The sequence below is a fragment of the Thamnophis sirtalis genome, unplaced genomic scaffold, assembly GCF_051295495.1.
Source record: "Thamnophis sirtalis isolate CommonGarterSnake01/CBP01778 unplaced genomic scaffold, rThaSir2_p1.2 scaffold_2, whole genome shotgun sequence".
NCBI classification, from domain to species: domain Eukaryota; kingdom Metazoa; phylum Chordata; class Lepidosauria; order Squamata; family Natricidae; genus Thamnophis; species Thamnophis sirtalis.
Window position 1 is genome coordinate 94443850 of NW_028261382.1, and position 13115 is coordinate 94456964.

The following is a 13115-nucleotide window of genomic DNA, read 5'->3' on the forward strand; positions in this document are numbered from 1 at the left end:
GTATTCAGTGTATAAGACGCACCCGTCTTCATTTTCCGAAAAATACGGCACTTCCTTTCTTTTTAATGCAGTGTTGAATAATGCCACTTCCTCTCTTTCAGGTCATTACTGTGGCTTCCCGGGTCAGGCCCAGGTCACTGGCCCTTGTTCCGCGGGCTATTACTGCTTGGCAGGTGCTTCTATCCCAACCCCAATGAAAGATTTGCTGGGGAATATATGTCCCAGAGGTCATTACTGTCCGAAAGGGTCTGCCGCCCCCCAACCCTGCCCCCTTGGGTTCTACAGCAACTCTACGGGAAATACCAAGTTGGAAGACTGCCTCCTGTGCCATGCAGGTAAATGAAGGAGAAGTCAGGAATGTACTGTATATACTCAAGTATAAGCCTAGTTTTTCAGCCCACTTTTTGAGCTGAAAAAAGCCGACTCGGCTTATACTCGAGTCAGTGAAAAATTTGCCCGAAATGGAGGAGAAAAAGGGGCGGGGCCATGCCGCTGGGTGACGCTCGTGAATGGCCCAGCGCCCCTGAGTTTCCCCTCCCTCTGTGTCAGTTTGCCGCGCAGCGTGCACCGCACCATCCCCCCTCCTCACGTTCTAATGTAATGCAGGGCTGTCTTACGATTCCCCTTCCTCCCCCTCCTGCCGCTCTGCAACGATGTCCCACCTCCTCCTTGTTATGGCAAGCAGCCACATAGCGATGTCCCACCTCCTCTGGTACAGTGATCCAATGATAGGAATCACTGTGCCGTGTGTCATAGGAGGCGGGACATCATCATCACAGCGGGACATCAGCATCATGAGGTGAGTGAAGTATTTCATTGAATACACCGGTATTGTGTGATAATAATTTGTTATGCAGAGCAAATTTTTACAATGGCTACTGTATATTTAATGGGCACAGGCAGGCTGTATATGTTATTCAATGGGCAATGGCATTATTGGTATCTATTTTTATTTTTGAAATTTATCGGTAGCTGCTGCATTTCCCACCCTAGGCTTATACTCGAGTCAATAACTTTTCCAGTTTTTTGTGGTAAAATTAGGTGCCTCGGCTTATATTCGGGTCGGCCTATACTCGAGTATATACGGGTAAGTTTTAATGTACTAATGAGATGTCATCAGAAAGTTTGAAGGCTTTTTCAAGTTCCATAGATCCTGATGGCCATCCTATGGCACGTGTGCCCAAAGTGACATGTGGAGCTACTGTATGTCGCCTGGCACATGCGGCATCACCTGTTCCTCCTCCAGGTTTCTGGCACACATGCAATCAGTTGGCCTTTGTGCTGGAAAATGGAAGAGCTGGTCTTCCATTTTTCAGCGCGAGCATGCCCACTGGCCGGCTGATCATCGCACGTACTTGTGGGCTCTGTGTCGGGGGCAGAGAGGGGGCCAGGGCCGTATGCCAGTTATCAGCTGCCTTTGGAGTCAGACATCAGTGAGGCAGATGAACAGCTAGAGCCTGTTCCCAGTGTGCGCATGTGCAGAGTTGCCAGGTGAAGGGAACAGCTAAAGAACAGGGGTCGATTTTGGGGTAAGTCCACAGGGGGACGATGAATGGCCCCTCCCAGAGGGAATAAAAGAGGAGTGAAGGGGGAGTGGAGTTTGCAGGAGACCATTAGTTCGCTTAATTGGTTTGTGACTCTCTGAGACTCCTTGCCAAGTTTTGCAGATCTCGGCCTGGCAGCTCTCCAAGCCAGATAAGGTCTGTGACTGTAAATCCTCCCTTGAAAGACTTTGCTGGATGTGAATGAGCAGATGTGAATTAATCAAAGGATTTTTTTGTCAGGTCAGGGACTTTGCTTCAGGCTCTTCGGAAGCCTCAGTCAGAATTCAGCCTAGATCAGGTGGTCTCTTGGGAATCAGTCTTGATGAAGTCCTATCTTGGTCTTCGGTTTTTAAGAGTTTGTGTCCTTTTGCCTTTTCAATCCCAACAGACCCCAATCTTGAAAACACTCCTGAATTTCTGCTTCTTTGCAGGATATTTCTGTGACGGAACAGGGCTTACATCTCCTGCTGGTCTTTGCGACGCGGGATTTTATTGCAGCGGAGGAGCTGTTTCTCCAAGACCCAGTCTGGTTAGTGGTGCTGATGCAGTGAAGTAGTCCATCAACTGGGAATGACCCACGCTCAACAGATAGTCCTGGAAGCAGGAGGGTATCTTTTAAAAGACCTCCCCTGAGGGTTTTAATATCTAGATCAGGGGTCTCCAAGCTTAGCAACTTGTGGACTTCAACTCCCAGAATTCCTCAGCCAAGCATGCCGACTAGGGAATTCTGGGAGTTGAAGTCCACAAATGAGTCAGCTATGGAAAATTGGTCATCGGCAGTTGGCTACAGTGTGTTGGCCTGGACCAGGGGGTGTCAAACTGGATTTCTTTGAGGGCCAGATCAGCATTGTACTTCTCTGTGGGGCAGTTGGGGCAGCCAAAACAGGACGTGGGAGAATGTGTGCTGCCCCCCTGTGGCCCATTTTCAGCTTAGACAGCCTCCCGCAGCACCCCACACCCTGCTTTCAGCCTGGACAGCCTCCTGCAGTACCCTGGCAGCTAAAACGGGGTGTGGGGGGCATGTGTGCCCTCCCCCCTTGTGGCCTGTTTTGGCCAGCAGAGTGCTGCAGGAGGCCATCCAGGCTGAGAATGGACTGCGGGATTCTGCAGGAGGCCGTCTAGGCTGAAAATGGGCCACAGGGCCCCCGCACACATCCCCCATGTCCTGTTTTGGCTGCCAGAGGCACCACAGGCCAATCCTTTGCTACTTCCAGGTGTCAGCGTTCCAAGTATCATGTAGAATTAAAACAGAGTCCAAGGCAAAACGATCCTTAAAGTTCCAATTTAATAAAGCAGACATCTTAGCACATCTGTGTAAATCCTAATTCTGGAAATTACATCAGAATCCCACCCAGTTAAAAGTTCATGATCTTGTCCCCACACCCACAATCCATCTCATGGTCCAATCTTCTTATTCTGCGCTGGCATCTCCACCCAGCTGGTTCCTGTCAGGTGTAAAAGAGGGAAACTATATACAGCACTGGCAAGGTCCTCAATGTCTTCTATCCTGACAGAATTCCATTTTTATTTGCAGGTGACAAGCCAAGGTGGTCGGTGCCCACCTGGCCATTACTGTACAATGGGGAGTGATAGACCACAGCTGTGCCCAGCAGGGACCTACAACCCCTTCTGGGGGATGGATCAATGTTTAGATTGTCCAGAAGGGGCTTATTGTGATCTCGGTTCTGCCAACTACACCCACTGCCCTGCTGGTGAGTTTCACCCTTCCACAGGGCGGCTTTTGCAGGAAACAATTTGTTCATTTGGTCGTGGAAAGTTTTGTTTGTGACTTTAAGAGACTCTGTGCCAAGTTTGCCTTGCCCTGCGCTTGGAAACTAGTTATCTGGCAGCGCTCCAAACGAGATAAGGTGCGTGTGGATAAACATTCCTCTGAAAGGCTGTTTGCTAAGCCTTGCTGACGGTGAATGAAAGGAATTCACAGTCGTGTAAATAAAAGAGGTTTTGTTGTGACCAAGACTTTGCATCTTGCTTTCTAAGGAAGCCTGGATCTGAACCAATATTTGGAAGACTTTGCGCTATAGATGGTGACCTTTTTGTTTTTTTTTTGTTTTTTTTTTTGTTTTTTCGACACTGCACCCCCCTCCCTTGTGGTTGTAAGCCGCCCTGAGTCCCCTCAGGGAAAAGGGCGGCCTATAAATCCCAATAAACTAAAACTCAAACTCAAACCTCAAGTTGAGCAAATAGCAAAGACCAACAGATATCTCTTGCTGCTTAAAATGTTCCCAACATTCCCAGTATGGCCCTTGGATTCATCTGAAGATTATTACGGAGCAGACATATAGGTTTCTGATCTGGTTCTGGTTTCCTGCAATTCATCCTAGCCTTATTAGAGTTCAACTTCTCTCTGAACTCTTTTAGTTTTGATTCTACCTCATCTGACGAATGGCGACCAAAAAGAAACGTGCTCAGTTTGTTCCACTGAATGCCAATCAATGGTTGTGCTTCATATATACAGTATGAGTTGGAGTCACACAGTTTGGGAGATATACTTGGTTTTCAATTGCAGTGTTTTTATTTTTAAGGTTAAGACGTGACCTTTCCATGACTTTACTCCCAGTCCTTCTAAGTTTAGGGAAGATTAATTTGGTGCATCCCTATTTTAATCTAATAGCAAGAAGAGAATCCTTCCTGCAATTTTCTCTACTGTAGCTTGCAGAGGACTGCTGGTGTAGCATTTAGGGTCCCGAGGCTGAAGATGAAAGAAAGTAATCCACCCACGGATAGCTAAATCAACCAAAGTTTATTGAACAAAGCATTCCATAGATAGCAGAATCAATAGCAGAATCAACAGCAAAATTATTAATCATGAAACATCATTCTTATAGTGTTTGCAGCTTCTTTAGCTCTACCTACTTTACGTGTTATATCATTATTGGCTAACAAGTCTCCAAGGCACAATGATTGGTTAGTCCTTACATCATAGGTGTTCGTGAGAACGTGCATGTTCTCACACACTGAATAAATCAATAGCAATAGCAATAGCAGTAGACTTATATACCGCTTCATAGGCCTTCCAGGCCTCTCTAAGCGGTTTACAGAGAGTCAGCATATTGCCCCCAACAATCTGGGTCCTCATTTTACCCACCTCGGAAGGATGGAAGGCTGAGTCAACCCTGAGCCGGTGAGATTTGAACCGCTGACCTGCTGATCTAGCAATAGCCTGCAGTGCTGCATTTAACCACTGTGCCACCTTGGCTCCTTGGTGTTATCAAATGAGTGAATAAAATGTTGCAGGTTATACTTTGTTTCATCCTGTGTCCTTGATCATGCCTGGGAACACTGCAAGCAAAGAATAGCTGACAGGCAAATATTTTCTGCAGATTGCTGCAGTTTTTACTTACACGTGTAACCTCAGTTCTAAGGATAGCAGCAATAGCAATAGCAGTAGACTTATATACCGCTTCATAGGCCTTTCAGGCCTCTCTAAGCGGTTTACAGAGAGTCAGCATATTGCCCCCAACAATCTGGGTCCTCATTTTACCCACCTCGGAAGGATGGAAGGCTGAGTCAACCCTGAGTCAACCCTGAGCCGGTGAGATTTGAACCGCTGAACTGCTGATCTAGCAGTAGCCTGCAGTGCTGCATTTAACCACTGCGCCACCTTGGCTTCTGAATGCTAAGGAGCATTCAGAAGATTCACTGTAAAAACCCTACATACTGGGGGCTGAGGAAAGGCAAAAAAGCCTCTGTTTTTGCAAAAAAATGGCCCATTTTTGCAAAAATGGGATGTGGGGGCGGGGCTTCAGGAGGCCAAAAATGGCTGTATTCGGTGTATAAGACACACCAACATTTCCATGCTCTTTTAGGGGGGAAGGTGCATCTTATACTCTGAAAAATATGGTAATCAGCTCCGAGCAGGCTTGTTTAGAACTGGTCTGCTAAATTAATTGGAAATAACCATCTCCTTTTCACTTTAGGCCATTACTGCCCAAGGAACACCAAGTTTCCTACCCAGTTCCCTTGTCCTAGAGGGACCTACAGTGAAATTTGGGGTATCAGGATGGTGGCTGAATGCCAGCCGTGCCCCTCTGGGAAATTTTGCTCCAAGCCCGGTTTGATCAGCCCAGATGGCATCTGTACACCAGGATGGTACTGCCCACTTGGGTCAACCACAGGCAAGCCAATATATACAGGAAATCATTCTGGTATTTATTTATTTTTTTAAAAAAAATATTATTGAGTAATAATAATATTGAGTTAAGGGGTTGCCACAAAGAAGAGGAGGTCAACCTGTTCCCTAATGAGCATGAATATATTCTGCATGAGCTGAATATACAATCTGTTTGAGGCACATTTTCTTCTTGAAAGTCCTAGACTTAAGTTCAAGTCAATGGGAGAATAATAGTGTTGCAGTTACCCAGCATTTATTAGTTTAGTGGAAACGGAAAGAAATTGTTTGTGGGATACCAGAAGCTTCCAGAAAATGTATTGCTAGTGCATGCATGCATGCATGACCCCTCCCCACCCCATTTTGGGCCTTATGGACCTCCCTGCAGCCTCCTGGGTGCCAAAATGGGCTCCACTGTGCTCCCCTCGTCCCCCGCGGATGCGCGGAAGAGACCTGGAAATCAGCTGGCCGATGGGAGGCATGTGCACATGTGCAGTGGAGCTGAGCTGGGCTCTGCTAGGACACACACACGGACACACACATACACACACACCGAGCTGTGTTAGGGGTGTCTTATCCCACATGTTTTTCTTCCAGAGTTCAAGTCATCTGTGTACCAAGTTTGGTTGAAATTGCTCAAGGCGTTCCAATGTTATGCTGGACCATACACACAGAGACAGAGACATTTTTATTTATAGAGGAGCAGGAGCAGGAGCAGGAGCAGCAGGAAGAGCAGGAAGAGGAGGAGGAGGAGGAAGATATATATATTCAAGTCAGAAAATAAATCAAAGGGGAGAAATTCACATTTTTGCTACGGTTAAACCGGTCTGTTTCGGCAGCCAAATTGAAATGGTTTGAGTGCAACATGATTCGTGCTTAGGTCCCACAAAATGCTCACCATGTTTTCTCTGCCAAAATCGAGGCATACTTTTTTTTCTATTCCAGAAGCAGACTTAACTCGAAGGTGTCAAGCAGGGTCCTTCTGTCCAGAAGCTTCTTCTGTTCCCAGTCTTTGTAGTGCAGGTAAATGTATTTCTCGCTTTCACCAAGAAACTCTTGGCATTCATAGCTGGATGTCCGAGTTGTTTTCTCTGGACCGGAAGAAACTGAGTAGATTTGTCCTCAGATGACTTCCATCGCCCAAGGTCTGATCTCAACAACGGGCTATCAATTTACATTGATGAGCAATCAAGAAAAGAGATCAATACTCTGTTTTGCAAATAGAATAAAATATGGAATGGAATGAAATGGAATATGGAATGGAATGGAATAGAATAGAATAGAATAGAATAGAATAGAATATGGAATGGAATGGAATGGAATATGGAATGGAATGGAATATGGAATGGAATGGAATGCAATGCAATGCAATGCAATGGAATGGAATGGAATGCAATGCAATGCAATGCAATGCAATGCAATGGAATAGAATAGAATAGAATAGAATAGAATAGAATAGAATAGAATAGAATAGAATATGGAATGGAATAGAATATGGAATGGAATAGAATATGGAATGGAATGGAATGGAATAGAATAGAATATGGAATGGAATGGAATAGAATAGAATAGAATAGAATAGAATAGAATAGAATAGAATAGAATAGAATATGGAATGGAATATAATATAATATGGAATGGAATGGAATAGAATTCTTTATTGGCCAAATGTGATTGGACACACAAGGAATTTGTCTTTGGTGCATATAATCTCAGTGTACATAAAAAGACAAGATACATTCGTCAAGAATCCTAAGATACAACACATAATTATAATCATAGGGTACAAATAAAGCAAGGAAGAGATTTGAGAAGACCCTGGTCCTATCGCATATTTTTCTTTCTTTGTAAGGTTTTTACTGTGCATCTTCTGAATTGGCTGCTCCATCTGGCCCATGTGATCCTGGCTTCTACTGTACTGGAGGCTCTACTCTACCCAATCCAACTGACGGGATAATGGGAGACATTTGTCCTCAAGGCTATTTCTGTCCCCAGGGGACATCTTCCCCAATTCCTTGCCCAGCAGGTAGGTCTGTATGTAGATATTGCTGGTATATTTCTCAGTTCACACTTGATGGCATGAAATTCAATGAAATAGAAAGGGAGGGAGGAGGAAAGGGAGGAAGGGAGGGAGGATGGGAGGAGAAGGAGGGAGGGAGGAGAGGGAGGGAGGAAGAAGTGGAGGAGGGAGGGAGGGAGAGAGGGAGGAGATGTGGAAGAAAGGAGGAGGGAGAGAGAAGGAAGGGAGAGAGGAAAAGGAAGGAAGGAAGGAAGGAAGGAAGGAAGGAAGGAAGGAAGGAAAGAAAGAAAGAAAAGGACGCAAAAAGGAATCCAGAGAGTCAAGAAAAGAATGGGATACTACTTCGTTTTCTGAACCGCTGGGTTTCTAAACATTTAATTAAAATGGAGACTTTAAGGACCTTGTTAGATGTATATGTCTGTTTCTATAGGTTCTTTCTTAGCCCACCAAGGTGGACGATCATTCCAGGATTGTCATCTCTGCCTAGCAGGCTGGTTCTGTTCCCTCCGGGGTCAAACCTTTCCAGAGAATTTATGTACAGAAGGCTGGTTCTGTCCAGAGGGATCGATATTTGACCAAAATCCAGGTAGGGGATTATTCTACCCTCAAAGGAGATGACTTTTCTATTCTTGGAAGAGCCCAACTCATCTCACAAAATTGTTGTTCTGGAAGAGAAGGAAGGAGTATTAGTTGTGTCCGCTGCTTTGAGTTATTTATAAAAATAAGAATAATAATGGGATTTAAACTTTCTCTCCCTCTCGGCTTTTCTCTCTCCCACCCCTCCCTCCCCTCTCCCTCTTTTCTCCCCATTTCTCTCCCTCTCTCCTCCTCCTCTCTTTCCCTCTCTCCCCCTCCCATTCCCTCTCTCTCCCTCTCTCTTCTCCCTCCGTCCCCCTCTCTCCTTCCCTCTCTCCCCTTCTCTCCCTCCCTTCCTCTTCCTCTCCCTGTCTCTCCCTCTCTCTCTCTCCCTCTCTTCCCCTCCCTCTCTCTCCCCTTCCTCTCTCTCTCCCCCTCTCTCTGTCTCTTTCCCCCTCCCCCTCTTTCCTTATCTCTCTCTCCCCCTCTCCGTTTCCTTCTCTCTTTCTCTCCCTCTCCCCCCTCTCTTCCTCTCTCTAGATCATCTTTGTCCTCTTGGTCACTATTGTCCCAAAGGGAGCCCAGAACCTCAGCCGTGTCCTCCTGGTAAATACCAAGACGAAGCGGGCCAAAGTCAGTGCAAAATCTGTCCTGCAGGAAAGTAAGGAGCACATTTTGCAATCTTGTTTTAATTAATTTCAGGCAGCTTCTCTGCATTCTACATGACAGCCGTTCAAATGTGTCTGGAAGAGAAAATACATCTTCTTATTCTTACTGCTATCTGCATTTCCCATTTGTTTTTTCCATGCAAAGGAGATGTCTCTATGCACCAGATCCTACAGCCCAGCCACGTAATTCCATTCTTTCATTGGTTTTCCCAATTTAGGCTGTCCCTTCTGATATATCGTGACCACTTATTGAGACTAGTGAGCTACATCTGAAGCAGTGGTGGGATACAACCGGTATGCCCCAGTATGAACGTACCGGTGCATGCTGGGAGTACCAGGTACCATTTTGGTACGGTGCTCCGGAGAGCCCTCCCTTCCTCCTTACCTGTATTTGAGCCGATCGGGGCTTTCGGCCTTCGAGACCGCCTACTGCCACATACCTCACAGCGGCCAGTAAGATCCCACAGATTGGGCCTCCTTCAGATGCCGTCAGCCAGACAGTGTCGGCTGGCGGGCCCCCGGAGGAGAGCCTTCTCTGTGGCTGCTCCGACTCTTTGGAATCAGCTACCCCCAGAGATCCGGACCATACCCACCCTCATGGCCTTCAGGAAAGCTGTAAAAACCTGGCTGTTCCGGCAGGCCTGGGGCTGTTGACCTCACTGTTGAGGTCCAGCCCCGATTAGAATGAATGTATGTGGTGTTGTGATTTTAAACTTTTTTTTCTCTTTTTTCCCCCCTTTTTTTGGTAAGCCGCCCAGAGTCCTTCGAGATTGGGCGGCATATAAATTTTATAAATAAATAAATAAATGTGCACGGAATGTATTGGTACCTGTGTGATGCTCCACCTAGCCGCTGGAGCATCGCAGGTGTTAAGCATGCATGCATGAACTGCGTTTGTGCTGCACGCATGCACGTGGTGGATGCTGGCCCCCGTTGCCGTGTACCAGTTGCAACAGGATCCGGAATCCACCACTAGTCTGAAGACGGGCAAAGTGATTCTTCTGAGATGTTTTATTCTATATTTTTGATTTAGTGCTTTATACCATGTTTCCTCTAAAACACGACCCACCCCAAAAAGGAGGTCCAGGACTGTTTTGTGCACATGAGAAGCTTCACAAAATAAACTGGTTGCTCTAGATAATGTTCTGTTGTGGCCCAGCAGGAGCCATTGGAGTTGCCACCAGACTCCGACAGCGAGGGGCCCGATGAGTCGGCTCTGGAGGATGTGGAGGACCCTGGACAGGGTTCTGAATCTGAGCAGGGTGCAGAGAGGCTGGTTGGCCACCAGGTGGCACCTGAGCCTTGGATCAGTGGGGAGGAGACAAGGGCGAGTGAGCTGGATGCCAGTAGTGAGTTGTTCTTGGATGCACGACATCGAAGAGCTAATAGGCGTCAGGAACAGTTGCGCAGTTACAGGAGGTAATTGCACTCAGCTGGTGGTCATTAGTCTCCTCTCCAGACTATAAAAGGACTGCTTGTACACATGCCCCTTTTGCAGAAGTCAACACAGGAACTAATGTTGGAGAACATTATTGTGAGCTTGGCAGGCTGGATTGCTGCCACAGTTTATCTGTGCTGGATTGCTGCCAAGGACCTGTCTGTCTTTAATTAAATGCCGTAACTTATCTTTGGCTCGGACTGTGTGTTGGTGTGGGACGAGGGGGGTCAGAACAATTTTCTATCCATAGGGATGAAAAATGAAAATGAAAATGGACTGAACATTGTCGGCTGTACTAACAGGTTCTGTGATCCCAGTTTCCGAACACAAGATCCCAGGAGTTCCAGAAGGATTTCTCCAGGAGTGATCGACCCCACGGACTGCCTGCCTGGATACTACTGTCTGTCAGGAACAAAAACGGCTAAGCAATACCCTTGTCCCGCTGGGACCTTTAGTAACCAGACCAGTCTGAGCAGCTTCAGGGAATGTGAGCCGTGTCCTGGGGGCAAATTCTGCGCAAGGCCAGGTAATCTGAGAGGAGACTTGGACTGTGGCCGGCAAAAGTCTGGTTTCATCCAAGGACATAACTGGGTTAGCATTTGCAATGCACTGCTTTGCTGCAAGCCACAGGGTGGTTTATTAGTGATTTTGTGAAGAGGCTGAGGAAGAGAACGAAGATGAGGATGATTCTCAATGATAAGTCTTCCTAAGACCTTGAATTCCATTCATTAGTTTAGTTAATTCATTAGTTGGATTCCAGGCACAGTGGGAGATGATATATCTATCTCTATCTTAACTATCTCTGTGTCTATCTCATTTATCTGTATCTCTACCTCTCATCTATATCTATCTGTCTGTCTGTCTGTTTATCTGTCTGTCTGACTGTCTGTCTGTCTGTCAATCATCTATCTATCTATCTATCTATCATCTATCTTTCTATCCATCCATCCATCCATCCATCATCTATCTATCCATCCATCCATCCATCCATCCATCCATCCATCCATCCATCCATCCATCTATCATCTATCATCTATCATCTATCATCTATCATCTATATATCTATATCTATCTATCATTGTTTGTCTGTCTGTCTATCTATCCATCCATCCCATCATCTATCCATCTATCTGTCTGTCTGTCTGTCTGTCTGTCTATCTATCTATCATCTATCTATCATCTATCTATATCTGTCTATCTATCTCTATCATCTATATCTATCTTCTCTATCATTTATATCTATCTATCTATCCATCCATCCATCCATCCATCCATCCATCCATCCATCCATCCATCTATCCATTCATTATCTATCTAGCTTTCTATCTATCATCTATATATCTATATCTATGTATCTATCATTGTCTGTCTATCTTTCTATCTATCCATCCATCCATCCATCCATCCATCCATCCATCTATTTATCATTCTATCATCCTATCTATCTATCTATCATCTATCTATCTATCTATCATCTATCTATCATCTATCTTTCTATCTATCCATTCATCCATCCATTCACTATCTATCTATCTATCTATCTATCTATCTATCTATCTATCTATCTATCTATCTATCTATCATCTATCTATAATTTTTACATCTATTATATCTACAGATAGATGGTCTCTATAGCTTGGATATATGAATTTACATATAGATACATGCATATGTGCGCACACACACACACACACACACACACCAGCTTAATCACCACGTCTAACTCCAACCTTGCTTTGAGGTTGCCTGTTGTGTTTGGGTTTTAAATCCTTCACTTCTTATCAATGTACAGATTTCCTATGGTTGGACGTACACCCAGATATAGGTTTCCCAGCAGAAACCTCCCTGGATGTGGAGATGCCTGGAGGTTTCCTCACTTTGTAAAATTGTAAAAAAAAGCAACAAATTGTTTTTGCAATAAATCTCCTTTTTTTAGGTTTAGTGACTCCGAGCGGTCCTTGTCTGCCTGGCTACTACTGCATTCTGAAGGCCTGGAGACCCAATCCTGTTCAAGATGAAACTGGAAGTTTATGCCCTGCGGGGCATTTTTGTCCTTTGAGTAGCAACCACCCCACCCCGTGCCCCACAGGAACATTTCTCCCCCTGCCTGGCATGTTGTCCCAGAATGCCTGTTTGCCCTGTCCTGGAGGACGCTTCTGCCAAGGAGAAGGTCTCGCTGCTGTTTCTGGTATTGTATCGTATTGTATTGTATTATTTGTATGCCGCCCTTCTCCGGGAGGACTCAGAGTGGCGAACAATTCAAGGGGGAAAAAAGGGGAACATAAAAAGACAAAATACAAATAATAAAAGTCGACAACAGTCGCACAACCATACATGTCAAGAGGGGAGGGAACTCATCACCCCCAGGCCTGCCGGCAAAGCCAGGTTTTGACGGCTTTTTGGAAGGCCTGGAGAGAGGTGAGGGTCCGAATCCCTGCGGGGAGTTCATTCCAGAGGGCCGGAGCTGCAACAGAGAAGGCCCTCCCCCGGGTAATAGCCAGGTGGCATTGGCTGGTAGATGGCACCCGGAGGAGGCCAGCCCTGTGAGATCTAATGGGTCTGTGGGAGGTAATTGGCAGCAGGCAGTCTCTCAAGTACCCAGATCCAATACCATGAAGGGCTTTATAAGTTACGACTAGCACCTTGAAGCGTATCCGGAGACTGATCGGTAACCAGTGCAGCTCGCGGAGGATAGGTGTAACGTGGGTCCTGTACCTCTTAAATATGCCAGAGGTGCATG